The following is a 26322-nucleotide window of genomic DNA, read 5'->3' as shown; positions in this document are numbered from 1 at the left end:
TTTTTATTTTATTTCTACCTCACGTAGCGGCAAAAAAAAAAGGGGGGGGGGGAGAACAAGTAATATACTCTGTATTCACCCGTCACTAAATAGCAGGGCCTGACTTAACCATTGTAGGGCCCTGTGAGAAACGGATTTTGCGGGGCCAAGTTTTGGTAGGGATACGGATGATAATTTAAAATTAAGACTTTGTATTGGAAAATAAATTCGTATTTGCTTTTTGTTCATTCTTTACTACGTACAGAATTACTTTACGAGCCTTGTCTGTAGCGTAGTCATACAGTAAATCATAAAAGTTTTATTTCCTACATAGATCACGCTCAATAGCAAGAAGTACCAAATGTTTCAATCTATCTACGAGAATTGTTGACCTCAAGTAATTCTTCATTGGTTTGAGGCGCGAGAAGCTTCTTTCACCAGATTCCACACAATTACGGGTATTGCATAATGCCGTGTTTTTTTTTTTTTTTGTCTATATATTTCAGGAGATTTGTATGAGTTTTCAAAAGATCTTAATAATTTCCGGAGATTTCCAGGACTTTTTCATGTATTTTGCAATTTCAGGAGATTTCCAGGAGCTCCTGGTAAATCAGGAGGCCGCGGGCAATTTGTTATACGTTATAAAATGGTTTAATTTAATAATTTACACATAGAATTAGAGCGGGTCCTATGAAAGTTCGGGGTCCACTGCGTTCGCATAGGTTGCAGTGGCCTAAGGCCGGCCCTGCAAAATAGCGGCGTATGCTACGCCGTGGGTCGACTAGTATATATTAAACAAACTAAAAATGAGTTAGAACTCCAAAAGGCTAAGTTAAGTAACTTCCAGTGACTAAATGCACTACCCAGACAATACCCTGTCGTCTCTAGCCCATTGTCTACTCCGCAGCTTTGATCGAATCTCCTGTCGCCTGTTTCAGCACGGGAAGCGTGGGGTGGTGCGACGAAGGGATCCCCCCCCCCCCATCTTTCCTCCTCTCCACCACACACACAACTTAGCCGTAAAGTTTAAGCACCGCATTAGTAAGGTTCACGGCGACGCGATACGGTGTGTATACCCTGGGATTTTATTGAAGAGAGAGAGAGAGAGAGAGAGAGAGAGAGAGAGAGTTAAAATAAATAAAATAAGAAAAAAAAAGTGGTCTGAGTGTGCTTGTTTATGTGTGTGTGTGTTCTAGCCTCTCAAGTCCCAGGTATTGGGTTCTATGAATCAGGTGGAGAGAGAGAGGGAGAGAGAGAGAGAGAAGGATCCTACTAACGGGACTGCCTTCAGTCAGGACGCGGATAGTGAGAGTGTCTGATGTGACTGTGTACTTTGAACAAAGTGTCGCTAGCGTAACCAAAATCTAGATCTACTTTCACGTGGACTACACCAATACCCTGAAGAAAGGGGGGAAACAAACGCTTTGAAAAAGCTCCTTGACTTCGTGTTACACCAAGAACGGTAAGTCGGCGCCGCCTTTCTTATTTCTTCATCCCGTCTTTGGGTGATATAATAAATAGCTTAGATCAGGACTAGACCTTGGGCCTAGTTTTTCTGTTTGTAATCGACTCGGGTGTAATAGAGCACTTCAAAATGAGCATGTGTGTTGCTAGTGATAGTGTGATATCATCTTTTCGAAACCAGTCGGTTTGGAATGGCTTTTTTTTTTTTAAATCGTAATATAAATATAACATGGTTGATGTGATCTTGTCTCATGAACTGTGTGGCATCCTCCTAGAATATATATATATATATATATATATATATATATATATATATATATATATATATATATATATATATATATATATATCAGTACAAGAGAAATAGTGAGAAGTGTATGCATGTATAGATATATTCTAGATAGAGATAGATCTAGATAGATGCACCTACACTGAAAATATATAGACTATATAATATAATCTATATATAAATATATATATATATATATATATATATATATATATATATATATATATAGAGAGAGAGAGAGAGAGAGAGATAGATAGATAGATAGATATATAGATAGATAGATAGATAGATAGACAGACAGACAGACAAACATAGATCAATATACATCCTAAGAAATATAGCGTGTAAGTAGGCCTACGCTTTTCCGTTCGTAATGTTAATTGACAATGACTATGCGTTGGGTTGACTTGATACGAAAAGAAACTGGAAAAGACCCCAAACTGAAGTTCTTTTCTACTCTCAAAAAAAACATAAATTTTATTTATTCAGCATTCTTTTTTTTTTCTTTACAATTTCACGCACGCTACATAGATCTATGTCTGAATCACTAAACATATCTCCTGCTAATACGCAGCCAATTGTATCTGTTCCGTAGTGATATAACACTACTGTTTGTGGACTGTCGTTGACTTGTGGAACCAAACTGCTGATAGACAGCTTATACAACTTGAAATAACTTGAGTAGCTTCTAATATATACAAGTTGAACTTGAAATGCAATGAAATCAATGTAGTAGACTTTAGTAATAATAGGAAATAGTCACTTCAACAAAACTTAACCCACTACGACAACGCGTCTTTTCACTGTGGCGTTCTGGAGTCGTCTCTGGCTTGCTCAAGTGAGGCCACTCATTAGAGAAGGCCTGAACACTGACCTGCAACGTCACAACCTACGGGCAGTTTAGACCAATAGCTCGTAGCCACCTCACAGGTCTTTATTCCGTAAGGGGGACGAACGTATGCCAAAAGCAGTCCTTTTTGGTGAGCTAAAAGGTGGTCGACGTAACAGGGGTGCCCCACGGAATGGCTTTAAAGACCAGCTTAGGTGCTAGCTTAGCTGACATAGAAGAGAGCTCCTTGTTGCATTCGGCCTCATAACGAGACAGCTGGAAGTCACTCACAAAGGCCGCGGGATACACATTTGAGACCAAAAGATAATCCGCTGCCGAGGACAGACTCAGACGGCGAAAAGAAAATCTTAATAGACCACCGGCGGACAATGGTTATCCTTGCCCTTTTGAGGTGGCAAAATATGTTGGTCACGGCTGGGGCTGCGTAGCCACGGGAAATTACTGCATTCATTAATCTTCGGACTCGAAGCGAGCCTTATTATTATTATTTTCCATTACTTACAGTAATGTTCGAATCCACCGTTATTCCTTCTCTTCTCCCCAGCAAGCGACGCCCCTGTCACTCTTCTTGTACTGTCAAATTGAACATCTTTAAAGGTGCAGGTGTAAACAGGTTGGGGAAAAAGTAAGAGAGAGTGAGAGAGAGGAGTAGGGGAGGGAGTTAAGGAACAGGTGAACAATTAGCTCCGGCATCCTGGCAGAGTCGGCGCCCTCCCCCCTACCTCGGGCGAGAGAGTTTGTTATTGCCTGCTGTTCATGAAGTGTTGACGGTGTAATCCTCCTGCTGATGTAAACATGGCAGAAACATCTGGAGCTGACTGTGCTACTGCTGTTTCTTTGTCAAGCTCTATAGCACATTTGGGGGTATCATACATTGTTGGGGGACTATCCTTACTCTGATGGATGCTTCATACATGGTTGCATGTCTTATGCTTTCCTTGTGTGATATCATACAATGCTATGCATAACTTTGACTATACAATGTCTAGTGACTAGTTTTCAGTACCACAAGTTAGATAAGTTGCTATGCATAACTTGACTGTAGGATGTCTAGCAACACGTTTTCTGTATCATGTATTGTTGGATTGTTGTGCGTTGTTAGTTCTATCTTCTTCTGATGTAAACGAGATGTCACGCATTTGTGGATGTATTTTGAGTCCACTATATTAGCCGGAACCTACAAGGACATGAGTGTAGCTCTGTTAACACCATATTTAAAAGGCTCTTTATTTTGTGACGTCTCATGAAGCAACGATTTTTTTCCCCCAAGATTTTCTACCTCTAACTCAGCTTCGTTAAAACTTTCGGGTTTTATAACTTGGAAACTGATCTTGAAAACGGCTCTAAATGTAACAGTTGATGTATATCGCTGAGAAAAGAATTACTAGATCATTGGCCGCACTGGGAAACATTGACAACGAGACAATGTTTATATTGAAAAGACTTTACATCTTCAGCTATTTCCGCATTCCTTGAAGAGCTTATTAAATGATTTTCAGTAAAATTTTGTGCTTTGTCTTCTAAGTCTTGATCTAAAGGAATATACTAAAGTCTAGTAGATCTATACATTCGTTTAACAAGGATTCTTTCTATGGGCTAATGGGGGGGGGGGTAAAAAATAATCCGTCGTTTTTACAAAGATAATATCAACTCTGTCTGTCTGCCTGTCTGCATGGTAAAAAGTTTGTACCCAAATGGGCCTGTAGGGCCACCGAAAGGGCCGCATGGATAGGCTACGACTATGGAACTTATGAAACTGTTAAATTTTTTATAATATTCTCTTATCAAAAGGCCATCTGAGCGTCGTGTTTAAAATCAAATCTTTCACAGACTCTACAGTGTACTACTGTTTTAATCAAATACATTTTTCGAAATAATTTCATAGCCGTAGAAAGTGCTACTAGTTGGCTTCATCCGTTTAGGGCTGACACATTTAGCGATTTCGACACCCATTCCTCCCATTGTCTAGATTTATTATAAATGTAATTACATGACTCATCATGACTGATCCAAACTAAGGAATACAATTACAATTACAATAAGCTTTGTATTTTAAAAATATTATATATATATATATATATATCTATATCTATGATTACAATTCGAGTATTTTTAAAGTATTATCTATCTATCTATCTATATCTCTCTCTCTCTCTATATATATATCTATCTATATATATCTATCTATATCTATCTATCTATCTATCTATATATATATATATATATATATATATATATATATATATATATATATATATATATATATATATATATATATATCTATATATATATATATATATATAATCTAACATTCATTAGTTATGATGCGTCTAGTTCTTGTAAGATTGAAGTTGAAAGAAATGTAACGACTAAACTGAACGAAGTCTATGATAGTAAACATATTTGTTTTTTTTTCTGTCTCAATAATGTATACGTAACAATATATCGTATGTTCACTAGAGTGACTATAGTATAGATCAGGGGCAGCTAACCTTTTGTTTTCGTGCAACAATATATTTGTTTCCCTTCTAATGCAGACGTGCCCCTCAAACATGAACTCCCTTTCATACACTAGAAACATAGTAGGTTGGGCATGTTTGGCAGTCTCACACCCTGTGTAATTGTTTCCATCAAAATCATATACCTATATGATAGTATGGTAATAGACTGATGTAGCAGTTGTAGTGGAAGGGATTTGCATAAAAACTCGTATTATCTCTGGGGTGGTAGGCGCCACTTGTAATCGCCCAACGCCCCATAGGTTGGCTACCACTGGACTAAGGACTATTTAGCTGCAAGGCCGGAAACGTAGCAGTGTACTTTCACTTCGAATAATTGAGTCTGCGTGTTGACATTTTCATTACGCCAAAGCACTTTACAATCCTTAAAGTCTGTACTCAACTTTAAAAACTTAATGTTGGAATAAAAAGGAGTCTCGAAATTTCTTTTTTTTCCTCCTAATAAACTTTCAAAAAACTTTTATGTATAAATATATAAGAAAAACAACAATACGTATTAAAAAGAGGATAAAAATTCAAAGTACATGCGACGCACTGTAATCATCAGATTTATAATCAAAGTGATTATTTGCTTGATCACGTTTGATGTCGTGTTCTTACATTGTAAAACATAATTCCTGTTTGTTCCCTTTGTTGTCGGCTAATTGTGTGCGAGAGACGTTTTATCTCATCTAGCGCAACATGAATCAGTCGATTAGCTGTTTCTATTGACTAGGGGAAAGTTTCAGGTGAGCTTTGGATGAGGGTGCTTCTATTGACTAGGGGAAAGTTTCAGGTGAGCTTTGGATGAGGGTGCTTCTATTGAACGAATTGTTTTTAATGTTTGTTGATCTTTTTCTGTCTACATCAATGCAAAAGTTCGTAGTGTTTTTTCTTTGACAATTTGTGTAAGTTTTATTTTAATTTCTCTTTTAATCTTGTTTATTAAGTACTAATGCAACTGTTGATTAGAGCAGCTAGTGACTATTCATAATATGCTGTAATTATTTTGAGATATTATATTACTATGTGTTGTTTCTGGAAAACAAAAAGGAGGGGGGGGGGAGCAATAAAGGGGGCTAATTCAGTTTCTTTCTCTTGTTCGAGATATCAAATAAAATAATTAATTACTTGTTCCAATAGTTAATTAACTAATTGGTTAATTTTGTTTTGTTGATTCTTGTGTTGTCAGGTAAAATAAATAATTGTGCAAAATTTCATCTTGATCCGAGATTGGGTGTTGCAGAATAACATGTACAAACATTTTTACCAGACAGAGTGAGTTGATATAATCTTTAAAAAAAAATATCAGGTCTTATGGTGTAGGTGTGTAGCAGGGTGTGTGTGTGTGTGTGTTTGTCACTTTCTGCGTATGTATGTATGCCTGTGGGAAACTCATGAATTTGTACTACCCGTTCAATTCCCCACCATCTCGCTTCAACTCCTAAAAAAAGCCGTAGGCATGTACACAAATGAAAAAAGACTCTCACATGACCTTGGAGAGATGTGGTTTGAACTAAAACCCGGGTCTCTACATCAGTCTCTCACACTTAGATGGGAAACAAAAACTTTTTTTTTTAAGGCGGTGAACATCTGAAGCATAGGAAAACACACATTATGCAATCACTATAATATTACCGCTTTCTGTGAGGTAATCAACGTCTGCTTTAAAAAAATCATCTTTGAAGAGCAGATGTCTAGTCTCAGTGACCTCCCTTTGTTTCACTTCCTCTCTAGCAGACGTGAAGTAATACATCCGATACAATCTTTCATATATATATATATATATATATATATATATATGAAACCCAACATTAGGAAATAAAACTCATTTCATTTACCACCAACAGTGTCGCCCCCTTTTTCCTTAGTGATAATTACCTCATCATCCTTGGGGCGTTTCAATTACCCGAGGAGGTGTTGGTGTAATGAAATTTGACGAGGAAGAAAAACTCGTAACAGAAGCAAGCAAGAATACTTTCGTTACTTTCCAATTGTGTCATGGCTTTGCCTGTATGGAAGAAATGCAAATGTCATTACACCTGAAAATTCATAATGTCATAATTCGTTTAAAAAGATTTAGTTTCAGTTTGAGATTGACATCCAAGATGGACAAACTTTCAATTGCAAACTTTTTTTGTTGTATTCGATGTTCAGAATAAGAGAAGTGTTAAGATAAGTTGTAGCTTTTACAAAGCGTATATCAACTCACTCTGTCTGTATGTCTATCTGTCTGTCTGTCTGGTAAAAGGCGTGTACACGTTATTTCTCCCACACCCATTCTAGGATCAAGCTGAAACTTCGCACAATTATTCACTGACCTAGACAAGACATGAATGAATAAAAAAAAGTAACCAATTAGGCCATTAATTACTGGCACATTATCACTTTTTAAATCCATTATTCTGTTTTATAGCAACAAGGGAAACTAATACTTCAGTATTCACAGGTAAGGCTAAATTTGTTGGGTTTAGTTTCCCATTAAATAATTGTTAACACTATTTCTCCGACCAAGTCGGTACTTTAAACAATTATTTATTGTACCTTACAAAACATGAATCAATAAACAAAAATAGTTAATTAATCAATTAATTATTGGTAATTAATTATTTTGTTTGATATCGAATAAGGGAAATGACTTGTACATTACTGGTAAATATAGTTTTAAGGACGGAGTTCTCCCCCTTTAGATAAGCCCCCCCAAAAAAGGATTTTAAAAATATTTTGCTTGTTTTAAAGTTGTATTTTTTAAAAAATATTATGGTATAGTAGAATCAAGTTACTAAGCTCTTCTATTTGTAGCTCATTTTTTTGTTATTTAGTTATTGTTTTGAGTTTTGCAAGTGCTGCAATGGACTGTGCAATTCTGGCCAGTAGTTCAGGTTTGGTTTCTTCATCTGAGACGATCGCTCCGAGATATTTGAAACTACTGACACATGTCAGCTTTTCATCTTCAATACTGATGTCCCTTTGAAAAGAACCATGATTTGTGTTTTTTTCGGCATTAATTTGCATACGATATGTGCGGAAGTCTTGTCTATGCGAATCATTTAGTCAGCTAGCGCTCCGTCTGTCTCTGAAAGACCATTTATGTCGTCTGCAAAGCGCAAGTTAATCATTCTTCCCCTGAATGCTTACAGACGAGAGCATCTTCCGTTATCCTTTCAAGGAAGATATTGAAAAGAGTTGGTCAAAGTAGGCAGCCTTGTGGCGGTTTAAACCAGTCTCCCATGCTGTTGCTGTTGTTGTACGTTGCACTAGTGGCCTGCTTCTAGAGGTTCTAGAATTACTTTTATTATGTTTTAATTGACATTGTACTTTTCCATTGTCGCCCAGAGTGTCCCATGCCATTCTGTGTGGAAAGGTTTCTTAAAATCAATAAAGATCTTCAACGCCAACAGAATCTAGTTGGCAACATTGGCCTTCAATTTAACGACCTTGACATTGTTTGGTTTATCGGGAACGTTCCTAATAGACACAAGACTTGATGTTTGCAATAGCGCTGCTTTTTTCCATTGTTGGCAGTACAAGAATGCGACTGTTAATCACCGCAACAGGGCGTGCTACTCTTTATAACAAATACACTTTAAAACAACAAAAAGGGGGTAAAAAAGGAATATCAGGTCCGTATTCATGTTACTGACAGTCTACAATCTAGACATTGTTGTTAATAATATATCGTATCTGTATTCAAATGGAACTTGAAAATGGTCTTGTTTGTCTTTGTCCCAGCATAATGGTTTAGAAATGTGTTGTTATTCTTGTGTCTATCCAAGTGTGTAAACAAGTTGTTGTTCTCTATACGTTAGGTCTTTGTCGTTTCGGGCGTCCTCTTTAAAACATAAACTATAAATACATGCAAAGTATTCACGGGAGATAAAAATGATATTGTGTCGCTTCAGACCTTATGAAATAGATTAAAACGGATAGAGGCTAGCGACTGATCTCTGGATACTATCCAAGCAGGGTCTACTACCAACCTAAAGGCATCTTGACTTTGTCTAGGCTAATATTGACACATTGAGCTTCAAAGGGAATTCCCGAAGGAGTTTGATTCTTATCTTACGCGCTGTTGCTTGAATTAAAAAAATTGTCTTCTAGGGGAGAGAGAGAGAGAGAGAGAAAGAGAGAGAGAGAGCGGTTAATTGAGAAAAAAAATGGGGGTGGGAGAGTAGATGTACAAGAAGCTACTACATGGGGACTATTGGGTGAATGAAAATTAGTGTGAGAGGTTCAGTGCAAGTAGTTCAAGGTTGAAGGCCTGTCTGTTACCATATTCCGAACAATTAAAGAGCACAAACAAGTCGTTCTAAGAGATTAATTGGAACGAAACCTTTTAATAGTTCACACACTATTTAAAAACACACACACACACACACAACACACACACACACACACAGAGGTAGCGCCTATACAAGTAAAATTATATTCTGACTGACTCTGACCTATAATTATGACACAGTGTTTTTTTTTTTATTTTTTAAATGAAACAGAAGTTAGGACTATAGCATTTCTGTTTTAACAGCTCTTCTGTTTCTCTTGTGAGGATTGACGAGAGTGTTGTGTTATCAGCGCAACGACCTATCGCCCTCGCTTTCCCCCAACTCAGTTACTCGGCTAGAGACTTCCTAATGATCCCGACGTTTACAATTTCATCGGATCCGAACCTGTGATCCCTAGGTTCTCATTAACACTCGGCCACTACGCCCCGTTTGGTTTGGGGGGGGGGGGAGGAGAGGGGAAGACGGTTTAGTTCCTCCCAATGGTGTCACTGGGTAATGAGACCACGTCAACGCTCTGCAAGTTTCAATGGTATCTCAGAGACTTGGTGGAACTGGGGAAGAGCTCGTCAGAATTTCTTCAAGACACACCAAACAAAACTGCACTCAAGGGCCATGTAAATTTCCGACATATGAGCCAAGAGCCATATAAATTTCCGACAAACAAATTAGGACCCTCATCAACGAAAAAAAATGTTGCAATCCAATGATACAGATCTTCCCCAGTTTAATGCAGAACTTTCTATGAAAGGGGGCTGGGTGGATAAACAGTGCCAGTGATAAGACATGGCCCGCTGGTCGTATTTTGCACATCACTGACTTATCTGCTTTGAAGCAAATGAAATACATTGGGAGTCCTTTGCCTCCAACTGATGCTGGTACCCATTAAAGTTTCACTAAATCAGAAACGTACGAAGTTTTAAAATGTCTTGTCTAGGATTTGAACCCAACACCCTCGTTTCGTTATCCACGTAGGCCAATCTTACACAACGTCCAATCACTGTTTCATTTTTCTTCTCAATTACTTTGACGGTGTATGTGCTAGTTTATATCTGTGTATGTGTCAATGCACCCGTGTCTGAGTTCGTGTGTGTGTGTGTATAGTTTCTTATTATGCATGTGCGTTTATGGGTTTTGCCTGCGTTTGTCTGTGTGTAGTTTGATTCTGTCTTCACAATCTACTTCCAGTGAACACCAATGAGCCCTGTATCTCATGTAGTAAAGCCGGCACCGGATATAGGCCCACTAACGTAAGAAGACAGTCTAAGAACATAGTAGAAAATGTCAATGTTTAAAACCCTTTCCTCTGCTAACCTTTACGTTCTGGCCTATAAGCAAACCAACAACAACAACAACAAAATCTTGGCTCGGTTCGACTTTTTAAGTTACTGGCTGGGAGATAATGAACTTTGCTGGTCGATTTCACTTGTGGCGAAGTCGACTTCACGGTCTGTTGAGTCGAAAGATGGATGACTCACGCTAGCTCAATCCCTTTAACGCTGTGGGAGATGATAGAATGGATTGGACGTAATCCACTGCTGGTATTGCCAACGTGGTTGTTCGGTATTAACCTACTATCTTTAATTCTTAATAATGATTTCTAATTGACTATTATTAAAAAAAAAATACAAAAAATACAAAAGGTATAGATCTTGTTTTGAAAACTCGGACAAAAAATGTACAAGTAAACTTCCCCCCCCCCCAAAAAAAAAAGTGCTATTCATTTACAGTTTCAAAGCTTATTCATATTAAGTTGCCAGGTTGTCCTATTTTATTTTAAGAGGTGGGGTGGAGGAGGTTGGGGGGGGGAGGTACCAGTAAAGAACAGCAACTCAAACTATGATATTTTTATATTATCTCCCCCTCCCAAGTTCTTGTTGAGCTAGTTTGCTTGTGTCACCATCTCTGTAAGCAGCTCTCTCTCCTAATCAACTGATAATAGCGTTAGCAGGCGTCCAGAAAATGGACATCTCTCCTTTGTTGGGGGTCATGCCCTCTGTGCGGTAGGCATTGACCTAAATTGTGAAAATGTCCGGTCTACACTCTGCTCTCTACCACAACGACATTTTATTCCGCGACTTTTCGTATCGTCTCACAAACTCACTCATGCGTAAATGAAAAATGTTTTTAGACTTTGCGATCTATAGAGCAGATGATGTAAAAGTCATCTGTTTCTAAGGCCCACAGTTAACCAAGGCGTCATGTGGCCAGAACATGGCCGACTGACCTAACCGATTGGGTGGGCTCAGGGGCGTTCTAAAAATCCCAGTCATCACCGATATTGAACCCTAGACCCCTTGGTTCGGAAGCCAAGCGTTTTACCATTCAGCCCCCACGCCCCCGATTCACTGAGATGTATCTCAGTTAAGTCACGTGTTCGTCAAGTCAAAAAATTAACTATTATATCCGTTATTTTAAGAACTTTTTATTATCCCAAGGAACTGAAATTTCGTACATAAACTTGTGGTGCGTGACTTTTTATTAAAAAAATTTAATTATCACTCCAAGAATTAATTTTATTAATATTAAGAACTATTACTATTTTTTAGTTTAATTTATTTATCTTCCAAGCCTACGGATTCTGAAGACATAGTGTTACATATATATATACTGTAATTTATATTTTGTATTTTTTATTATTGTTGAGTATCAGTAATATCACGTTTGCATGTGGCCTCCCCCAATGTAAAGACTCATTATGAAAAATAAAATATGATTGTTTAGTTTACTACAGTATTTGAAGATAAAGTAGAAATTGATTAAAAATAAGTAAATTACTTGTACTGTCTGAAGCAAATATCCACAAATAATCTTAGCGCGAAGAATTAGCGACCGGTACTTTGAAAAGTCGCTTTGTTTCAGAAATGTGCTATTTAATTGTACACTCTTTGAGCTAGTTACGTTTTATAAAATAAACTTGAATCAAAGATTTTAATGGTTTTTTTCCCTTTGTTAGGCTTTCTTCTCTTCTGGGTTTATAGGTGTCTAGTAAAGGTATATGTGTCTAGTAAAGGTATATGTGTCTAGTAAAGGTATAAGTGTCTAGTAAAGGTATAAGGTATATGTGTCTAGTAAAGGTATATGTGTCTAGTAAAGGTATATGTGTCTAGTAAAGGTATAGGTGTCTAGTAAAGGTATAGGTGTCTAGTAAAGGTATAGGTGTCTAGTAAAGGTATAGGTGTCTAGTAAAGGTATAAGGTATATGTGTCTAGTAAAGGTATATGTGTCTAGTAAAGGTATATGTGTCTAGTAAAGGTATATGTGTCTAGTAAAGGTATATGTGTCTAGTAAAGGTATATGTGTCTAGTAAAGGTATATGTGTATAGTAAAGGTATATGTGTCTAGTAAAGGTATATGTGTCTAGTAAAGGTATATGTGTCTAGTAAAGGTATAGGTGTTTAGTAAAGGTATAGGTGTTTAGTAAAGGTATAGGTGTTTAGTAAAGGTATAGGTGTCTACAGCTTATAAACGTAGGCTATAAGAAAGCTACTAGAGAACTTATGTTGACCCCTCCCGACAAAACAATGACTTTGTCTGCATCGAATGAGGCAAAATATGTAGGTTAAAGAAAGTAGGGCCTGCGTAGCCACGAGAAATACTGCACATGCTGATTAAAGATCATGAGATATGCTTCTTTTTTTTTTTAATGAAAGAAAATTAGAACTTAGTGTCATGGGTTTCATGTTCCGAAATGAGCAAGCTAATAGTGGGAAGAAAGAAAACAAACTGTAACTAAATAGGTCAGGAAATGCCGTCATAGACAATGACTTTGTATTCGCCTGAGTGCTTGACATCAAGGTGTGGACAGTTACAGCCACAACGTGCTGACGACTGCAACGGTCCGGACCTGTTTCCTTTTTTGTTTTGTCGTTTTATCTCCCTTTATTCACGAACATCGCGAAACTGCGCCAACGATGAACAATAATGTGTGTGTGTGTGTGTGTTGTGTGTACGAGAAGGGAGTGTCTGACAATGACCCCAAGGTTGACTTCCGGTATCAGATAGCCGACTTTGTCTTGGAACTTGACGTCACTTATGCCTGGAAGACTAGGGGGACTTCAGACAGGAAAAAGGGAGGGGGGGGGGATCAAAGTGTGTCACGCGTAGTAACAGAGAGGGAGAGAGAGAGGAGAGAGAGAGAGAAGGATGAAGTATAGTTATCGCAATCATCTGCGTGTCTCTCTACAACTGCTTGTAGTATATAAGATTAGGCCATACCAGAAGGTAGAGCGTCACCATCGACTGTAGTCAATTGTTTTTAAGGTCATCAAGTGTTAGGTAAGGACTAGACTTCCTTGGTGTTAATACTTTATATACAATATAGTTATTACGTTACAGGTAAGTAATATGTATATATATTTGTAAGGCCTTTAAAAAGTACCATTTTTTAACAGGATTTAAACTCGAGACCCGCTGGTCGGAAACCGAACGTACTACGTAACCAATTACGTTGATTCGAGATTCATATAATTAAATAACTTATATTTAAAAAAACTAGAAATGTTGTTGAAATAATATATATATATATATATATATATATATAATATATATATATATTTGCATTACATTTTTTTTAACAAGTCCTCTATTTAGTTCGCAAATTCTTCATCGGAAAAAAAAAACAAAAAAACTTTGGGGACAGAGTTTTCGAAAATGGCTCTAACGATTTCCCTAGAAATTTGACAGTTGATGTATATCTTTGGGAAAAGAATTAATAGTTATTAGGCCATACTGGAAAAAACTCTGGTTTAATTGTTATGATTTTTTGCAATAGAATCTTTAAAATTAATTTTGGTCTGGATGTCAAAATACTCTCTATATATTGAACACATGTAGGCCTACATCTACGGGTATTCCAACATTGATTCACTAAAAAAAAAAATAAACACATTTCCGCACCGTCTTCTACTTCCGGATCTATTGGTCTACTATTAGAATTTCACTCTGAGGAGATTTATACATGCTCTTTTTAGGGAGGGGGTGGCAGTTTTGGAAAGGGTTTAAAAATATTTTTCTTAAATCTATCCAGTGGCGTAGCATCCATGGTGCGAATGAACCCGGGCCCACGGCCATTAGGGGCCCACAGCCTGTGGCATAACCACCATGGCGCGAAGGGGCTCACTGCGCTTGAGACCATGACTCATGACCAGTTGGGAAGGGGGGCCACGTGAGTACTTTGGATGACACCAAAGTGAAAATAAAAGTGTACTTTTGTGAAAACCGATTTTAAAAAAAGGTCGCTTGATTCTGTTGAGACGTTCTACAAACATTAACTTTTAAGACTTGCAGAAAGTCATAACTTAATCAAACCTAGTGATATAATTACTTACACAAAAAAAGGTACGATTCTTGCACTGGCATTGAAATGTCTTTTGATAAATGTACCAATACATTCAGATTGCTCAATTTTTTGTCACACACCCAATTTGTCGTATTGTGGGGAGATATTCTCGAACCCGGACCCATGAGTGCCTTGCTACGCCACTGAATCTATCATTCATTAGTTATCAAGAGCAAAGTAATTTCTCTCGTGAGGTGTCTTTTGGTTTATAAAGGAGGAATTGTCTTTCGAAAATGTATGCTACTTGTTTTAAGCCTGTATTTGATTTGTGTTGTAATCTACACTGCACGAGTTTACCTCACTCTCAAAACAAACGTCTGGAAAACCTCATAGAGCTAGCATTCATTCAGTGCATTGAGTTTCGTACTTTAAAAAAACGAAAGATTTCTGACCAGACTTATTGTGTATGGCGTATGGCATCCATAGTTTTATGATACATACATAAAAAAATAGGCCTGCGCGGTCGTTAGGATATATGTATTACAAGTAAAGAGAATATAAGAAGTAGTGAATACATTTTGACAGAATCTTGGCACCGTTTGACACTGCTGAATTTATTCTGACGGACAACCTATTGCTTTTGTAAACACTGGCAACTTTTGGAAAACAGGAAGTTGGATTGTTTGTTGATTTGTTTGGATTATAAAGTTTTATGTTAGCTTTTACTACAGGATATTGTTACAGGTCACATGCACTGAATCCAGGACTGAGTCCTTACATCCATCCACCCATCCCAGGTGGAGTTTCAGCTTCTTGGCTCTGGTTTTCATGGCCTTCATCCACCCATCCCAGGTGGAGTTTCAGCTTCTTGGCTCTGGTTTTCATGGCCTTCATCCACCCATCCCAGGTGGAGTTTCAGCTTCTTGGCTCTGGTTTTCATGGCCTTCATCCACCCATCCCAGGTGGAGTTTCAGCTTCTTGGCTCTGGTTTTCATGGCCTTCATCCACCCATCCCAGGTGGAGTTTCAGCTTCTTGGCTCTGGTTTTCATGGCCTTCATCCACCCATCCCAGGTGGAGTTTCAGCTTCTTGGCTCTGGTTTTCATGGCCTTCATCCACCCACCCCAGGTGGAGTTTCAGCTTCTTGGCTCTGGCTTTCATGGCCTTCATCCACTCATCCCAGTGGAGCTTCAGCTTTGATGCTCTGGCTTTCAGGGCCTTTCATTCAGACCTCTTTAGCTTTCTGTCTCCATGCCCGAAATCTAAGTTTTGTAGATCTGTGCTTCTACATCTTCAATCCAACTTATTCGTGGTCTGCCTTTGGTCGCCTGCATTTTTGGTTTTTGTTGGTATACTATTTTTTGCTACTCTGTTCTCTGACATTCTTTCAAAGTGACCTGCCCAACGAAGTCTGTTTTTTTTTTTTTGTTTCTGTCTTCATATAATTGGTATTTTATCGTAGGATTAACGTTTGTAGTCCATCCATTATCATCTTGTCTAGCACCAAAGATTTTTGTAAGAATTTTACTTTCCAAGTATTTAGCAGAAGTCCTGTTGTTGTTTTGTCAATGTTCAGGTCTCTCTTGCCTACATGACTACTATTCTTATTATGGTTTTGTATATATATATATATATATATTATTGTTTTACATGATATTTTTGTGTTTTTAGGTAACTGGTGGGTGCTCTATAATGTCATGTTGCCTCCTGCTATTCGTTCGGTTATCTCTAGTGGATGTTTTTGGAATGTATTTTACTTCCTAGATATGTGATCGTTTCAATATTTTCAAACTGGTGGGCAGTTATTTTAATAGTGTCCCTCTGTCTGATGGTCTCTTGTCATTGAGACATACTTTGTTTTACTGTCACTGACCTCAATAAAGTTACAGGTCTCTGTAATTTCTTGTGCGTTAATTAATCTCGATAAATACATACATATTTCTCTCTCATAAGTATTTTTAGGCCTACCGACGGAGATTTTTTCTTTTGAGTGGAATCAGTTTAAAAGATAATCTTATCGAAGAATAGACGAGGCTATTTTTCTCACTTAAAGTAGTTTATATCAGTTCTATAATTTAATTTCATTTTGATCCAAAAGTTAGTTTTAAGGATTTTGAAGCGATTTCAGCTTATGAGTAATGAAACGAATTAAGTTGTCTTATTTATTTGAATGTTCGTGTTTGCATTCGATAGCTAGAGAATAGAGTTTCATCTCATCATACATCTAATAGAGTGAACACACACATATCCTACACACATCCACACACATCACACAAACATCACACACATCCTTGACGGGTTATAGAAAATAACAATTCAAAATGTTAAAAAAAAAAAAAAGAAAATAGCAGCTGAAAGTCAATGGGATCAAATAGTCAATTTTAAAAGGCAATACAAATTTGCTACAGACTGTACAAGTAATTTTTTTTTAATCCATTTTAAAAATACAATTTGCCAGACTCCGTTTTTATGGTTTAGGGACTCCTAATGGTCCCAGAATGTCTTATCAAGGGTTTAGCTCACTTACTGCAGCGACTATTTGGAACTCTCTAGAACTTTTGAATTCTTTTATTAAACCATTGACACATTGCGACCCGCTGATTTCAATAAGACATTTAGATTGAACTATTTGTAGTTGTTCCTTTTAATTCCCACAGGCTGGGAACTGATGATGTCATTTGGTAGAGCTCGGGCTTTCGAGCCAAAGGATTTGGGGTTATGAACTTGATAAAGACTGAATTAAATTTTAGGAGATCATCTTGAGTCAGCTCAGCTTCAATGGGTACCATACGTTTGATGGAGTTAAACAAATATTTGAAAGCCATTAGTTGTAACCCTGACTTAACCGGCAACTCCCCCAATGATAAGGTTCACTTGAAATAAAACAAAAAAAGATTTCTCTGTGCATGCTGAGTTTTCATCTCATCCCTCTAAATCTTGCAATCTGAAGTTTGAGATCCACTGACCGACTTTTTGCCTGTAATCAACTTTTCAATGGAGTTACCTTCTCATTTCCCTTTAGAAAGTTGTGAAATAAAATACGCAAAGGGAGTGAACCCAATAACCTAACGGCGTTTGGAGCGTTCATTCAGAAATGTGACTTGGTGCTACTTCAAAAAGGAAGCGGCCAGTTTGTAACATAGAAATGGGACAAGTGCACAATAAAACAAGTGTGTGTTTGAGTGTTTGTGTGTGTGTGTGTGTGTGGGGGGGGGGGGTTGTGAGCGTCATGCTATCGTGGTCTACATGGGCCGCCCCCTAAAAGGCATGTTCTATTAGATATTTTACAAAGAATATATATATTTAAAAAGACATGTTCTATTAGATATTTTACAAAGAATATATATATTTAAAAAGACATGTTCTATTAGATATTTTACAAAGAATATATATATTTAAAAAGACATGTTCTATTAGATATTTTACAAAGAATATATATATTTAAAAAGACATGTTCTATTAGATATTTTACAAAGAATATATATATTTAAAAAGACATGTTCTATTAGATATTTTACAAAGAATATATATATTTAAAAAGGCATGTTCTATTAGATATTTTACAAAGAATATATATATTTAAAAAGGCATGTTCTATTAGATATTTTACAAAGAATATATATTTAAAAATGTTAAATAGTGCGTCTTTCATGCTATAGAGTGCTCAGTAAACAAGTTTCGATTGTGTGTGTGGGGGTGGGGAGGGAGGGCATCACTTTAACGCGGTAGAGTAGCGAAGGACTGTAAAAAAAGCCAATGTCACTTCCCTATTTATAAAAGATACACCCGACCCAGGAAACCACTACAAAAAAACAAACAAACAAACAAACAAAAAAAAACAAAAACAGAATACTTAGAAAGACACAAATGCACATTTATTATCCCATATTCTTGGACAAATATGTATAAATGCTCATTCTTCCATAGTAATCTTGGAGCATTAAATGGGTTGCCTTAATCAGCTAGGAAAACCCATGACCAGGCTGAGTTTAAGTCTCTAATAAACATGCACGACTAATAATAATAATAATAATAAGGCTTGTCTTCGGTGGCTACACAGCCCCATCTGCGACCTACATATTTTGCCTCAGTCAGCGCAGAGAATCATTGTTCGCTTACTAGATTAAAATATGGAAAACATATAGGATCAAATTATCTCTGTTAAAGAAACGCCTGCAATGTTTAAGTTCTTTGAGAAGACATTAAACCTTTTTTTTTTTAAAATCTCTATTTTATAGGGCTTCGAAATGGGATAAAGCGCTATTAGTTTTTATTTGGTAATATCTGTCCGTCAGTCTGTTCGTCCCGTTTATATCTCAGAAACTAGAAAAGTTATCGAAAATCCGATATCATGATATTTTAGATGTTACAATTTCTGATGCTACGGCTACTTTTTTTTTTCTAAATTCAAATCTTTTAATTTTTAAAAATTAAATATGCAAGCAGTTTATCGATGTCTAAACTATATCTACAATTATTCACTATTGATAGTAAAAAAAAAACACGGGGGTTAAAATTGGCAACGTCGCAGACGTAAAATATTCATGCAAGTGGTTTATTCATTTTCCAAAGAATTTAAGAAAAAATATTTGTATTACTAAATGAAGGATTTTCCATTATTCAAGCCACTTAAATTTAGAATAAATGGTTGACTTTTGTTTTAAAAGAGAAAGAATGTATTTAGTAGGTATATAAGTCGAATGTAATTTAAAACAACATTTGATAAGCAGAGTCTCATAGCATATAATTGAGGTACAACAATTCCACCATAAACAATTGAGAAACTCAAACTTTCAAACACACGGAAATAATTCTTTATTGAGTCCTTGTATGAGAGATGAACCTTTTAGAGAAAAACATCAATGGTCAGTAACATCAGTTAGGCCAGGCTGACATTGAACAAAAACCTACTAATAATGATTTCATTGAATACACATTAATATTAGCGATGTAGCACGTCTTTGCTGCAATAAACTATTTTTATCTGTGTGTTCTTTAGTGAACAAATCCCCCATCTCATATTTTACGTCATCAAGTTAAAAACTTCTCTGTAGTCAAAAGGATTAATGTTCAGTGCTTTTGACGATTCTTAGTTCAAGGCATTATGTTTAATCTCCAACGTGTCTACAGAAGTTCCAACAATTCTAGTTAGGTATAAAAATCGATAAAGTTTATTGATTAGGTAACTATTCTAATTTTTTTCATTTCAAGGACATATTGCAGAGTTGCCCAAAATACAATTGGCCAGACTCCGTTTTCTGGTTTAGGGACTCCCAATGGTCCCAGAACGTCTTATCAAGGGTCAAATATGTTCAATAAATTTTTTAATAAATCATTTACGTCTTTTAAACAAAAAATGAGTTGTCCTTGAAATTCGTTAATTTTTAAAATATCTTTTGTCATAAGGAAATCAGAGCCACTTCCCAATGTCTACAAACAATGATGGTCTCCGGGTCTCCAGTAAGCGTGTCTACTTCCTTTCATTTCATTTGTAAATGGTTAGTTTCTATAATTGAACGAAGCCAAGAGTTCTGTTAAAGTACAAGAGATTTAAGAAACAAATAACTTCCCTTGTTTTATAACATTCTTTTTTTTATAGGTTTCATTATGGTTTGTCTTCTTTCTTTATTCTCTGTCTTATATTCTGATTGTGGCATGGGCGTAGCCAGGGGGAGGGTTTGGGGTTCAACCCCCCCCCCCCCGAAATGAAATTCCCCCCCCCCCCCCGAAGCGGGGAGTCGGAATTTAGTGACTGATTTTTGCTTTGATTTTGTTTATTTTAGTTGAGATTTTAATACTAAACCATCACTTGCCCAGCACAACCAAAGGGGTTTTAAGTTTAAAACCCCCTACAAGGGGGGTTCGAGTTTAAAAACCCCTACCAGGGAGGTTCGAGTTTAAAAACCCCTACGAGGGGTTTTGAATTTAAAAACCCCTACCAGGGGTTTTGAGTTTTAAACCCTCTACCTGGGGTTTTTACAAAACAAAACAAAAAAATGCAAACGAAAATCCCCTAATTCCAAGAGCACAGTTAAGGAAGATTTTGATTTTAAAACCCCCTCTAAAATTTATGATAAACCCCCTCATCAATATAAAAAAAAAAAGCTAATTACGCACTCAAAATGTTATGAGTGTAACTACATGGGTTTTGACTCAGTTTTGAGTTTAAACCCCCACTTCAGCGGGGTTTGAAGGTAAAAAATACCTCTTTAATAATAAAAACAAAGCAAATTATGCACTAAAAATGTTATTAGTGTAGACAAAGGGGTTTTGAGTTTAAACTCCCGTCCAGTGGAGTTTGAAGCACAAAAGTACCTCTTCCATATAAATAAAAAACTCACTCTAGAATCTATGAGCGTAGCCAAAGGGGTTTTGAGTTTAAACCCCTCGCCAGGGGGGTTTGAGGATAAAAAATACATCTTCAGTGTAAGAAAAAAAGCAAATTACGCACTCAAAATGCTATGAGCTAAAAGGGGTTTTGAGTTTAAACCCCCATTCAGAGAGGTTTGATACTAAAAATACCTCTTCAATGTAAAAAAAAAGGAAATTACACACTAAAATTATTTGAGGGTAGACAATCCAATCGGGGGTTTTGAGTTTAAACCCCTCTTCTACAGATGGCTTTTTTTAAAAGTTTAAAACCCCTCGAGATGGTTTTGAGTTTAAGATCCCTCTACAGAGCATTTTGAGGTGGAAAACCCCCAACAGATGATTTTGACGATAAAACTTCTCTTTTCGATATAAAATCTAAAGCAAACTACAGTCACTTAATTCCAAGAGCGTATTCAAGAGAGGTTACACATTTTTACCAGTGGCAGGGCTCCATTAATAAACTGCAGTGTACAGTCATCTGCCGAAATTGAAAAACACTAAATGTGGCTCAACAAAGATGGCTAAGACAGATTTTAGGAGTCAGTTATAGAGATCGGGTCTAAATCAAGGAAATCCAATGCCGAACTGGGAGTCGACCCCTTAGTAAGATTGTGAGAGAGCGACGTATGAGGTTTGCGGGACATGTTCTCCGACAAAATGAATTACGCATAAGAAGAGTTGCAATGATATCCTAGTACAATTTGACGCCAATCATTCATGGAGGTCCTCATAGCAGGTGGGAAGAGGCTTCAGACATTACCAGTGACAGATTTTTATGGAAACAACTTAACGTCAAATGCTCCGAACGGCGCGGGAGGATCTAAGTCAGTAAGAATAGCACATTAGGTTTTTGAAATAAAACTTTTTAATAGCAGGAAAATGCAGTGTAGATACCTCAGAATATGCATTTTGTTGGCTTTCAATACCAGAAATAGTGCTTCGCGACGGGGCTCCTAGCGCTCCCCCAGACCCCCTTGCTAGTAATGGTGGGGAATCTACAATTTTATGGAAACAGCTTAACAGCAAATGGGCCGAACGGCGCGGGAGGGTCTAAGTCAGTAAGAATAGCACATTAGGTTTTTGAAATAGAACTTTTTAATAGCAGGAAAATGCACTGTAGATACCTCAGAATATGCATTTTGTTGGATTTCAATATCAGAAATAGTGCTTGGCGGCGGGGCTTCGTCCCACGCTGGGGGAGCTCCTAGCGCTCCCCCAGATCCCCTTGCTGACATTGACGGGGAGTCAACAATATTTCCACTAACTACAGGAAGAACCTATTCTAGGGCACAAACCCCCATGCTAGTAATGGCGGGGAATTTTTCCACTAACTCATGGAAGAACCTATTCTAGGGCACAATAAACGTCTTCCGAAAGAATGAAGGGTCAGAAATAATAAAGATTATGTACACACACACACACATAAATACATATAATTTTTTTCCTGGGGGGGGGGGGGAGAGAAAAAAAATCTACTCTCCCAACCCCCCCCCCCCCGAAAAAAAATCCTGGCTACGCCCATGGATTGTGGTTTCTCTTGTTTCTTTATTCTCTGTCTTATATTCTGAATGTGGTTTCTCTTGCTTCTTTATTCTCTGTCTTATATTCTGATTGTGGTTTCTCTTGCTTCTTTATTCTCTGTCTTATATTCTGATTGTGGTTTCTCTTGTTTCTGTCTTATATTCTGATTGTGGTTTCTCTTGCTTCTTTATTCTCTGACTTATATTCTGAATGTGGTTTCTCTTGCTTCTTTATTCTCTGTCTTATATTCTGATTGTGGTTTCTCTTGCTTCTTTATTCTCTGTCTTATATTCTGATGTGGTTTCTTGTTTCTGTCTTATATTCTGATTGTGGTTTCTCTTGCTTCTTTATTCTCTGTCTTATATTCTGATGTGGTTTCTTGTTTCTGTCTTATATTCTGATTGTGGTTTCTCTTGTTTCTGTCTTATATTCTGATTGTGGTTTCTCTTGTTTCTGTCTTATATTCTGATTGTGGTTTCTCTTGTTTCTGTCTTATATTCTGATTGTGGTTTCTCTTGCTTCTTTATTCTCTGACTTATATTCTGATTGTGGTTTCTCTTGCTTCTTTATTCTCTGACTTATATTCTGATTGTGGTTTCTCTTGCTTCTTTATTCTCTGTCTTATATTCTGATTGTGGTTTCTCTTGCTTCTTTATTCTCTGTCTTATATTCTGATGTGGTTTCTTGTTTCTGTCTTATATTCTGATTGTGGTTTCTCTTGTTTCTGTCTTATATTCTGATTGTGGTTTCTCTTGTTTCTGTCTTATATTCTGATTGTGGTTTCTCTTGTTTCTGTCTTATATTCTGATTGTGGTTTCTCTTGCTTCTTTATTCTCTCTATTATATTCTGATTGTGGTTTCTCTTGTTTCTGTCTTATATTCTGATTGTGGTTTCTCTTGTTTCTGTCTTATATTCTGATTGTGGTTTCTCTTGCTTCTTTATTCTTTCTATTATATTCTGATTGTGGTTTCTCTTGTTTCTGTCTTATATTCTGATTGTGGTTTCTCTTGTTTCTGTCTTATATTCTGATTGTGGTTTCTCTTGCTTCTTTATTCTCTGTCTTATATTCTGATGTGGTTTCTTGTTTCTGTCTTATATTCTGATTGTGGTTTCTCTTGTTTCTGTCTTATATTCTGATTGTGGTTTCTCTTGCTTCTTTATTCTCTGTCTTATATTCTGATTGTGGTTTCTCTTGCTTCTTTATTCTCTGTCTTATATTCTGATTGTGGTTTCTCTTGCTTCTTTATTCTCTGTCTTATATTCTGATGTGGTTTCTTGTTTCTGTCTTATATTCTGATTGTGGTTTCTCTTGTTTCTGTCTTATATTCTGATTGTGGTTTCTCTTGTTTCTGTCTTATATTCTGATTGTGGTTTCTCTTGCTTCTTTATTCTCTGTCTTATATTCTGATTGTGGTTTCTCTTGCTTCTTTATTCTCTGTCTTATATTCTGATGTGGTTTCTTGTTTCTGTCTTATATTCTGATTGTGGTTTCTCTTGTTTCTGTCTTATATTCTGATTGTGGTTTCTCTTGTTTCTGTCTTATATTCTGATTGTGGTTTCTCTTGTTTCTGTCTTATATTCTGATTGTGGTTTCTCTTGCTTCTTTATTCTCTCTATTATATTCTGATTGTGGTTTCTCTTGTTTCTGTCTTATATTCTGATTGTGGTTTCTCTTGTTTCTGTCTTATATTCTGATTGTGGTTTCTCTTGCTTCTTTATTCTCTGTCTTATATTCTGATTGTGGTTTCTCTTGCTTCTTTATTCTCTGTATTATATTCTGATTGTGGTTTCTCTTGTTTCTGTCTTATATTCTGATTGTGGTTTCTCTTGTTTCTGTCTTATATTCTGATTGTGGTTTCTCTTGCTTCTTTATTCTCTGACTTATATTCTGATTGTGGTTTCTCTTGCTTCTTTATTCTCTGTCTTATATTCTGAGGTGTTGTTTTTTTCTGTCTTATCTGTGTTATATTCTGATTGTGGTTTCTCCTGCTTCTGTCTTCCCTGTCTTAATTTTGTTTGTACTTATGTTGATCTATTAATCTGTTTCAGTACTATGTTTCCCGTTCATTTTAACCCTACGTATCCGCTGTGATCATTTTAATTTGTCTAACTATGTATTTCACTTCGCAATGCTCACGTTCTTAATAAACAGAACCGGTTTGATTGAAAAACTGACTAGGCGAATCAGAGAGCGGAAATTGTTTTTTTTTACTTTATTGTATATTATATTGATGTCGATGTAACGCAAGGATATCGCAGTGCAGGAGTTAATGGATAATGTTTTGTGCATGTGTAGATGTTTTTTTCTGTGTTTATTTTTGTATGTGCTGTTTTGTTTATGTGTTTCTGTTATTTTGTCTTTTGCTGTGTTTTTTTTTTTAAATATCTGCCTATACTTGTGTTTGAGTTGTTTTGTTTACGTGTTTATGTGCATGTGTTGTTTTGTGTATGTGTGACTTATTTCTAAGCCAGATTCAGAACTTCACCGTTCAAGAGTTACTTATATTTAGTAGACATCTGTTTTGTATGTAAGAAGAACAGTGCCCTGAATGCCCTTTTTGTATCCCAAATAGTCTGTCTATAAAGTCTGTATTCTGTGCTAAATCGTGATACAAGAAACACACGACCTAAAAAAAAAGGTGAAAATGATAATTTAATTTATTTGGAAACTAATTAAACTACAGCAAACCAATTATCTCGGAGACATATTGATTTTTTCTAGAGCCATAGACAAAATCAATATGAGACAATGATATTTAAATCAATCATGTTTTTTTTTCCTTTATAAACAGTTACCTCCTTTTAGCTCGCATTACCCTCCCCTGGCTACCGCCAGATGGAGCCATGGAGGTCTAAACTGTACATCCGATGATAGCATTGATCCCATTTGGTCTGAACCTGCAGCGTATGTATGCTACAAATTAGAGACACTTTCTAACAATTTGGCAGACGATTCCTTCCGGGTCCACGTGACCTCCTAGCCATGCTAATGAAGCAACGTTCATTAACGATTTTGTTTTCCTTTTTGGCCCGTTTACTTTGGTTTTTTTTAAACACGTGACCTAAATCTAGGCTGTTGAGCACTGTATTCTATCCTAGTTGGCTTGGTCTCAAAAACTACAGAAAATAAGTGCTTTACAAGGGGAGGCTAGAAAGAACAGGTGCTTCAATTTAATAACATATATCAATATCAACAAAATGTACCAGACATAAACTATTTCTATGTTTTTTCCCAGATGCTTTAAAAAAATTTCGTAGTTGTCAACAAGGGAGCTTCAATTAATTATTTAATTTAATTAATGTAATACAAATACAATGGTGGCGTCGGACTAGAAACAGATAAACAGTTTTATATGAGCAAATAACATTGTACCTCTAAACGTTGACATACCGGGAGAGACAGTGTTGGGTCCCCTTTTCAGACTTTGCAATCTTTTGGACACATAAATGTTATATGCTTTTAATGGTCGTCGGTGAAAGGGGGCGTCAACCACACTTACTTTCACCAGGCACCCATTAGACGGTCATGGGCGTCCTAAAAAATTTTAAAGTTCCAAATCCCAGTCTTTACTATTCATAGGGAATAGAACCCACGGTTCGGAAGCTAAGCGCTTTACCACTCAACGAACCAGTGGCGTATCTTAGCAAGGGGGAGGGGGGGGGTCAAAATTCGAATGTTCTCCCATAACGAGTGTCCACATTTTTTATTTATGACATTGTATATGAACTAATAAGCCATGTATTCCACACAGATTAACTCTTTCCGTGCTTGGTTACTCTCAGGGAGT

The 26322-nt window shown here is 36.7% G+C and overlaps 1 protein-coding gene across 3 annotated transcripts in view; it reads left to right on the top strand.

The window, feature by feature from the left end:
* The first annotated feature begins 1145 nt into the window (after window positions 1-1145).
* LOC106078853 (bone morphogenetic protein 1-like) overlaps window positions 1146-26322 on the top strand; it is a 42920-nt gene continuing 17743 nt past the window's right edge. Inside the window, exon 1 of one of the 3 annotated variants that reach the window (XM_056026841.1) lies at window positions 1146-1441. The gene's annotated coding sequence lies outside the window, so the exon portion shown is untranslated. Of the gene's footprint in view, window positions 1442-13486; window positions 13699-26322 lie in introns of those variants that run through there. The other 2 variants (XM_056026843.1, XM_056026842.1) reach the window with 2 other exon arrangements.

Source organism: Biomphalaria glabrata, chromosome 4 (assembly GCF_947242115.1).
Source record: "Biomphalaria glabrata chromosome 4, xgBioGlab47.1, whole genome shotgun sequence".
In the NCBI taxonomy this organism is placed as follows: Eukaryota; Metazoa; Mollusca; class Gastropoda; family Planorbidae; genus Biomphalaria; species Biomphalaria glabrata.
This window is presented reverse-complemented; position numbering and strand designations above follow the sequence as displayed.